The sequence below is a fragment of the Thunnus thynnus genome, chromosome 12 (assembly GCF_963924715.1).
Source record: "Thunnus thynnus chromosome 12, fThuThy2.1, whole genome shotgun sequence".
Lineage (NCBI taxonomy): Eukaryota > Metazoa > Chordata > Actinopteri > Scombriformes > Scombridae > Thunnus > Thunnus thynnus.
The window spans coordinates 31658309-31667318 of record NC_089528.1 but is presented as its reverse complement, the minus strand read 5'-3'; the positions used below and the strand labels follow the sequence as shown (position 1 = coordinate 31667318).

At 38.3% G+C, this 9010-nt stretch overlaps 1 long non-coding RNA gene across 1 annotated transcript; it reads left to right on the top strand.

Annotated features, from left to right (window-relative positions):
* Window positions 1-558: 558 nt before the first annotated feature.
* LOC137194770 (uncharacterized) lies at window positions 559-4919 on the top strand. The gene is made up of 3 exons (XR_010931018.1): window positions 559-1071; window positions 1206-1417; window positions 3298-4919. It is a non-coding gene; the product is annotated as an uncharacterized lncRNA (long non-coding RNA).
* The last annotated feature ends 4091 nt before the right edge of the window (window positions 4920-9010 follow it).

Genomic DNA, 9010 nt, shown 5'->3' with positions numbered 1-9010 from the left:
CAGACAGACAGACAGACAGACAGGTGCGTTCTGGTCATAGTCATCAAGCACCAAAACACAAATGAAGCCTAAAAACACTGGATGACACGGATGTGCGCTCGGTTCTGATTGTACTACGCTGTGTGACAGATCACAACACTGTAACACTGTAACTCCTGGAAATGACAAACTACTCAGTTCTACTCAAATTTACAGAAAACTCACCTACAAGACGCTGTTGGAAGTTGGGATATAAAGGTTTAAATTGAAAAGTGTACCACATATTTTATCCAACCCGTTAACATACATGAGGAGGGCAAAATATTAGGAACACTTTTTTTAATTCATTAGGTTGCACAGGTGTTCCTAATAAAGTGCTCAGTGAGTGTAGGTGTCAACAGAAACAAACAAACAAACAAACAATGCAATCCAATGAGCTTTATTGGCATTACGATTATTAAAAAACAATGTTAAAGAATGAAATTAACAAAAAAGAATGTAAATATATCTATAATATGAGTTAATAGAATTAAATAAAATAAATGTTCTTGTCAGACTTCGGTATTCGGGGCAACTTTTTTCATTTTTGGGAAAGAACTCCTCCCTAATATTTCTGTTAGGAAGTGTAATTCTGTCATCACATGACAGCACAGCTTGTCCTCTCTGGTCTGCCTGCGTCTGCCTGCGTCTGCCTGCGTCTGTCCTTCTCTCCTGCCAGACTGTGGTCACTCAGTCTGAACGCTGTCAGTGTCTCTCAGGTGCTCGTCAGTCTGCTGCAGTTTACTGTCTGTTTAGAGCCAAACACGTTTCTGGTTTGTGTTGTGAGAGTGTAGCATCGTCACAATAAGTGATGTCTTTTTCTTTAGTTATTATTTGGCTCTGAGGCTGGCTGGGGTTTGTGATGTCAGAAGGTGAAAGGTCAAACAACTAAAGGGCCGGATGTGAGGGGATGTGTACAGTGGATGCATGTGGAGCTTTGAGTCTTCTGCACTGTGTGTCTGCACAACAAGGACATGTTCAAGTTTGTCTGTGTAATGATACATTTTGGACATCAGCACATGATGAAACCTGAGGCCCCTCACAGCCACGCAGGTGAGGAAAGTCTAAATTAGCCCACAGCGGCTGAAAAGATCCCAAATCCAAAGTGTATTGATTCAAGTTTTTGAATTTATCCAACACATTCTCGCTTCCTGATTGGATGTTTATTACAACAAACGTTCTCTCAGTGTCCCGTTGTTCATGCTGATGATGCAACCAGGAGAGATTTTATGTCCATCGCAGACACAGAAACAAGACGAACGTGTGTAAACAGGATTACAGATACCGCAGGAAGCCGTCAGACTTCACCAGCGTTTCACGTGGAATTCAACTTCAGCTGTTGTGACGTTGCTTCACCGAGAGGAAGTCAGAGTCAGACGAACCCGCTGCACTTCCTCTTGTACGCAGGTTACACACTGGCTGCACGTTATCACACACTTTCAAAGAAAAACACACCTTGTATTAGCTCCTTTCAGACATCAGTCCTCACGTCTGAATGAGAACCTGAGTCACTTTCACTGGCTGTAAAAAGTCACAACAGTAAACTTACCAAGTGAGACATGAAACATCTTCTCAAATTTAAACATAAAGACGACAAAGTTCAATCCACAGAAAAGAGATTTTGTTACCTTATTAAAAGTTATCAAACATTCAGTTTAACAAACCATGAAACACTGTGAATGACGACTTATGTTGAGAGAAAACAGATGTTAAATGTGATATTGACTTAACATCTTGATATTCTGGGTTTGTGCAGTGTTTGACTTTATAAAACAGGCAGCAGAATTCGCTCTCTAATAATTTTAAATGAGGAAATTCATTTATTTTGTAGGAACTTTTATTGTGTAGCTTCATTGTGACAAGAGGAGGATCATTCACACTCACTATGGACATTAATTAAGGTTTCAAGCATTTAAAAGCAGCTAAAACAGTATAGCTGCTGGAGGTGGAGCTAGTTTCAACTACCAAAGGGTCAGCAGATAAATCTGAGGGGTCGTGAGATGATGTCTGCCGACTTTACCTCTCCCCTTTGATGGTGTACTCATGGGAGAGGTAAGCAACGTTGTGGACTTCCTGTTGATTTACGGTTTTAAGTTTGTTTATTAGCTTAAACTTTTTGTGCAGTATGCTAACACATTCCTATGTTATTTAACTTGTGTAGGAGCTCAAGTTAGCTGTCACAATTAACCCAAGGATTTTGTTATTTACTTCTTCTGAGCTTGATGTAGTTAAAGTATTGCAGTAAAAGTACATAAGTATTATGAGCTTGATGTAGTTAAAGTATTGCAGTAAAAGTACATAAGTATTATGAGCTTGATGTAGTTAAAGTATTACAGTAAAAGTAGTGGTTTGGTCCCTCTGACTGATATATTATTATATATGACATCATTAGATTATTAATAGTGAAGCATCAGTGTTAGAGCAGCATGTTACTGTTGTAGCTGCTGGAGGTGGAGCTAGTTTACACTACTTTATATACAGTTAGCTAGTTTAGTCCAGTGGTTCCCAACCTAGGGGTCGGGCCCCTCCAAAGGGTCAGCAGATAAATCTGAGGGGTGGTGAGATGATTAATGGGAGAGGAAAGAAGAAAAAACAAAGTTCTGATACACAAATCTGTTTTCAGTTTTTGGACTTTTTCTCTAATCTTTGATTTTTGCTGAAATATTGGATCATTTGAACATTTATTGAAATGAAAGCATGTGAGAAGTTTAGAGGGAAAAATCACTATTTGGTGGAGCTGTTAACAACTCATAGACATGTGAAATGTGACCCCGACTACACACTGCTTTTTGTAAGACGTCAAAAGACAAAAAGGGTTGGAAACCACTGGTTTCATCTTTAACAATGTGTTGTATTTTAAAAGCTTGTTATATTATCCATTGTGTCAATTCTTCATCTGAAAAGTAACTAAAGCTGTCAAATAAATGTAGTGGAGTAGAAAGTACAATATTTCCCTCTGAAATGTAGAAAGTAGCATCACATGGAAATACTCAAGTAAAGTACAAGTACCTTAAAACTGTACTTAAGTACAGTACTTTAGTTAATGTATTTAGTCCCTACAGCCCGGTTCCAACATCTGCTGGAAAAAGAGGAGCGGAGGCTGTTATAGCAGCAGATTCCTTGAACGTGGTGTCACAATCACATGTTATACTGTCACATATGGAGGAAATGTTTTTTTTTAGGGCAACAAAAAAGGCTGTTTTTCTACATTGTTGTCCTCTTTAATAACCAACAGCCAATGAAACCCTTCCTCTCTCTGTCTCTCATCTTCCTCCACAGGGTCACATGACTCTCCCATCCTGCTCGGTCGCCCCCAGCTTCCCCATCATCTCTCTCTTTCTTTCTCTCTCTCTCTCTCTCTCTATCGATTACCCCGGCAAGGACATTATGCCTGATGTATGACATTACATGAAGGAGAGAGGGTGGAGGAGGGAGATTACTGATTATCACCTCTATGTTTGAGGTTCCTTTTGTGCTAAATATGTATCGTGGATGTTTTTTACAATCATTTCATTAAAAGTCACAGCTGTGGAAGATTTAAAATGCCTAAACAAAAACAAAACAAACAAAGAAATAAAGTGAAATACAACACACATTTCCTTTTGAATGTATGCATTTACTGTGTCATCATTAAAAGAAAAAAAAACCCATTTATGTCCCGCCCCTGAGCTGTGATTGGACAGATTGTTTTTCATTTTGACATGGACAACGCGTCCCTCTCACCTCCTCAACTAATAACAGTGCTGTGTATTTAGTATTGGCAGCTCTTCTCCAACAGTAGATCTATACATAAACAGGTGGATGTGTGATGTAATTTCACTTTGTTTGATTTGTTTTTTATTTTACCATTTTAGATCTTCCATACAATCTTTGTACAATAAACCATGTGCTGTGTTTTATTTGTATGATTTTGATTCATTGGCGTCCCTTTTTAATTTCCAGGTATTTAATAAACACAGTAAAACAAACCAAACAATCTCACCTCAAAGTCCATTCAGTAGCTGACCTGGAGCTTTCAATCATATCACATGATCTTCATTGTGAGATGGGATCGCCCTGGAATTGCAAATTTCCATATTTTTTTTTGAGAACTTTACACATTTTTCATCAATGTCTTTGTTCAAAGTTTATTCTTTATCTTGGACTCAGTAAATGAAACGATATCTTTGTAACACTAAATGCATCTTCATAATCACATTTTTGTGTGTTAGGTTTTTGTAATCAGATTTTTTCACTTTTTTTTAAACATAATTACTGATTAATGTCCTATATTGCTGTCTGCTGCACAACACTAAAATGCAATATTCCTCTTTACGTTCTTTCCTGTGTCGTGATTTGATTTTAATGTGGCATGGAGAACGAATCATTCCGCTGTAAAAGATAAAAAAGGTAAATAATTGTTTCGTTTTTTTTAAATGTTTGTATTTAATTATGACACAGTAAATGCATACATATAAATTCATGCATAAACAGGTGTATGTGTATTGTTTTCAATTTATTTCATTATTTGACATCTTATTTTTGCATTTTGAATCTTCCATACATTCTATGTACAAACCATGTGCTGTGTTTTATGTTTGTGATTTTAATTCATTTTCAGAATAGTCTTTTTTTTTTTTTTTAGTCTCTCCAGTTCAACTTTGGTGAACTTTCACGCCTTTAACTTTCGCTCTGTTGACCAATAACAAACCATCTCGACCGAACCGACCTTTGAGAGGACGGAGAGTCAATAAACAATTTATTGAAGTTCTTCTGTTCCACAACAGAGACCTGGTTTACACACAGTAGTGAAACAGGAGGCCGTGATAGTGATACAGCTTTTGAATAAATTGTTTGAAATTGTTGTCTTGTGTTGTCAAGCTAGCTCGGAGAGATTTTAGCCTCTTCAGTAACTCTTTATTGAATGATATGACGCACAATCCTGATCATGACGTGCCAGTAAACGTCCCAATCAAGCAGCAACTACCACAGCTTGAGACTGAAGTATCTTAAAGTGCAAAAACCACTGACAGCCTCTAGATACTGGTTCCAAACTGCAACTAACAATTATTATTATTATCAATGAATCTGTCAATTATTTTCTAGATTAATCAGTTAGTTATCTGGTCTATAAAATGTCAAACGTTGATCAGTTGTTTCCCAAAGTCTAAGATAACGTCCTCAAATGTCTTGTTTTCAGTTTACCGTCATAGAGACTAAAGAAACCACGAAATATCCACATTTGAGAAGCTGGAATCAGAGAATTTGGACTTTTTTTTTCTTAAAAAAGTGACTCAAAACATTTAATTGATTATCCAAAGAGTTGGTGATTAATTCAACAGTTGGCAACTTATCATCAACTTCTCTCTAGAAACACTGAATGAGTCCAGCAGGCCGACGGACACACTGAGCTGAACTAAACCTTGATGAAACAACCAGCAGCTTAAAATCAGTTCACTTTCAGATCCTGGATCGGTTTGGAAGTCAGTAACTACGGCAATCTGACTGGCTTCTTCTCCATAGCAACGGCAGCTGAGCCTCGTGGGTACTGTAGTGTTTAGAGCTGTTGACCAAACAGACAGAAAAATTAAAAAGGTGAAACAAAAAACGAAGGTGAAATAATTAAAACTGAGGGTCAAAACCTAAACTTTCATTATCTTTACATTAACCAGGAGACTTCAGTGTTTCTCGGCTGAAGAACATACAGAATATTATTAAATTAAACCTTTTAAAAAGGAAATTTAGAGCCAGCCGCCACTCCCAGTAACAATTGTTGTCATTAGTGGTTAATCTGTCTGTGTTTGTTTAGGTAATCAATGAACCATTTAGTCTATAAAATGAGATAAAATATCAGGATAATGTCATTTTGTCCAACCATCAGTCCAAAACCCAAAGATATTCAGTTTACAAGGACATAAAACAGACAAAAGAAGCAAAACTTCACATTTGAGGAGCTGAAACCAGAGAATTGATGGAACTTTTACTTGATAAATGACTTAATAGATTAATCAATTAGCTCATTAACATTGTCGCTGATTAATTTTCTGTCTATCGACTATTCAAACTCGTCTGGTTTGGCGAGTGTAGATTGTTTTTATTATTTAAGCACGACTACCTAGTTTTTCTAACATAACTAGACATTTAGCAGAGTGTTATAATTGTATAATAATAGTGTAATCAGGGTTTATATGACATCAAACATGATGTGACAGTTTAAAAACAACCTCTCTCTTTCTTTATGTAAGCGTTCATATAGCAGGACACTTCAGCAGGTATTATTGTTTAGTCTGCTCTCCCAGCAGCCATAAATCTGTGATACATGAAGAATATTATCCAGGACCAGCAGAGGTTAAAACATTCAGGTGAACAGACAGGATGAGTTGTTCCAGGAGGATTTTCTCTATGATCAGGATCACAGTTATTAGTGTGATCACGTTTATCGGAAATGTATGGAAATATTTACACTGTCCTGTTACAACAATGATGTGTAATGTATGTATTTTCTGTAACTCACACACACACACACACACACCCTCAGTCGGTGTTTTTAAAGGCGTCTCTGCAGCTTTACGAGCCCGTAGCCTGAGGCTCCGCATTTACTGCTGGAATTCTGTTTGAAAGAACAAGCTGAGACAGTGAGGGGCTCAAACCCTGCCGCTCCTCCACAACTCCTCTACTGCTTCAACAGACCGCCTCTGTTGCTTTTTTACTCCCCAAGACCTCCTCCTCCTCCTCCTCCTCCAGACCTGCTCTCCTCCTCCTCCTCCTCCTCCTCCTCTAACCTGTTCAGTATCCACTCGTCTCCTGGTAAACACTCTGAGTGTTTCTGGGAAAAGCCGGCTGACGTCCTAAACCAGCTGCTGCTGCTGCTGCCAGTGATGGAAGAAGTGTTCAGATCCTTTACTTAAAGATCCACTCCACACATGTTTAAGATGTATATAAAATACTTTGAATAATAATAATAATAAAAAGTTCAATTATCTCGTTAAAATCCTTAAAATTACATCTATATCTTCTCCCTCATTAAAAATTCCAGTCTATTAATATGTAAATATATTTCATTTCAGAGGTTTTCCTGCTGTAAACAAGATGTCTCCTCCTTCACTGTAAAGTCTGTTCTCAGTGTTTGTGCACTGGAGGCTTCAAGTTTCCACATCACACTTGTGTAAGTTGAAGATCGAACCACGATTGGCTTCCAAACTAGTTGTGATGTCATAAATCCTGCTCGTAGGCCCTCCTCTAAAAATCTGACTTTCATTGAGCTCAGAGAAACTTTCTGCTTTCAGCAGATGAATCTGAGAACAAACTCTTCACATACATCATTCTGCACAGAGAAGAAGAAAAACACATTTTTGAGCGGAGGGAGACTTTAAGTAAAAGTACCAACACAGCAATGTACAAATACTCCTTTACAAGTAAAAATCCTGTATGAAAAATCGTACTACAGTAAAAGTACATGAGTATTATGAGCTTGATGTAGTTAAAGTATTGCAGTAAAAGTACATAAGTATTATGAGCTTGATGTAGTTAAAGTATTGCAGTAAAAGTACATAAGTATTATGAGCTTGATGTAGTTAAAGTATTGCAGTAAAAGTAGTGGTTTGGTCCCTCTGACTGATATATTATTATATATGACATCATTAGATTATTAATAGTGAAGCATCAGTGTTAGAGCAGCATGTTACTGTTGTAGCTGCTGGAGGTGGAGCTAGTTTACACTACTTTATATACAGTTAGCTAGTTTAGTCCAGTGGTTCCCAACCTAGGGGTGGGGCCCCTCCAAAGGGTCAGCAGATAAATCTGAGGGGTGGTGAGATGATTAATGGGAGAGGAAAGAAGAAAAAACAAAGTTCTGATACACAAATCTGTTTTCATGTCCCAAATATGATCAAAACCAGGATACTAGTGCACATACAAACACACTCCATGGGAATAATAAATGGGATTTTTACTTCTGGGACCAGTAAAAACTTGAAACTCTATTGGAGAAACACACCTGGGAAGCTGTGGTGAAGTCTGTCTCAACTGTAAATCAAAACTGAACGCTTTCTGACATCAGACTGATCCTTTAAAGTTTACAGTTGCAATATTTTGGAGAGGTTTAAATAAATCAGTTTAAAAAAAAAAAGAAAAAAATACACAGTAAAAACAACATTACCTCACACACAAACACACATTCTCACAGTTTGACATGACCCATTTCTGCTCCTATGAAGGCATTACCTGCCTTTGTGCTGGATGCATTAGCGTGAAAACAGACTCTGAGAGACTTCACCAGTAACAATAGGAAGTGTTTGGTCCAAACCCTCGCTGGGGGGGGGGGGCTGCTGGTGGGGGAGGGGAAGCCGCAATCACTGCCTTAACTCAGATGACTTCTCCAGGTGCTTCCGCTGTCCAGTCAAATAAAGCTGTTACTTCATAACTCCATCCAACTGAAACACACAAACTGCAACTCTGAACGTGAAACGTTTTAAAGGTGCTAAGAGTTAAACACCTACTGGCAGCTGGAGGGAACTACAACTACGATACGCAGCACACGTCCTCTCCACGAACACCAAATGTGTCTCAGGCTGCATTCAGACTGAAGTCAGCCCTGTGTTACAACAATGCAAAGGGCTGCGGTGGTGGCGGCGTGTTGTTTGAGGTCCTAGTGAGAAAATGAAATATGATCCAGGAAGTCAAGTTGGAGCTACAGATTAATGCATGTTAAGGTTTATCAGACGCCAAAACACTGCACAGCGATTTATAATACTAACAGACAGGATTTTACAACTATTGAAAGTCTCAAGGCGGCAGCTGTTTTATCTTTTGTCGTTGCGGTTGCGAGTAAACTGTTGAATATGGCGTCCACGTTAATAAATAAACCACCAGGAATTTGCGCTTGCATGTAGGTCATGTGATCAGCCAATGCAGCGTCTTGCCAGAAGATGTTCAACTTTTTTGCAGGACAACTCTGCATTGTTTTGCAGAGTCCTCTGCGTTGCCCCGCTGCACTTTTTTAATAGAGCTAATG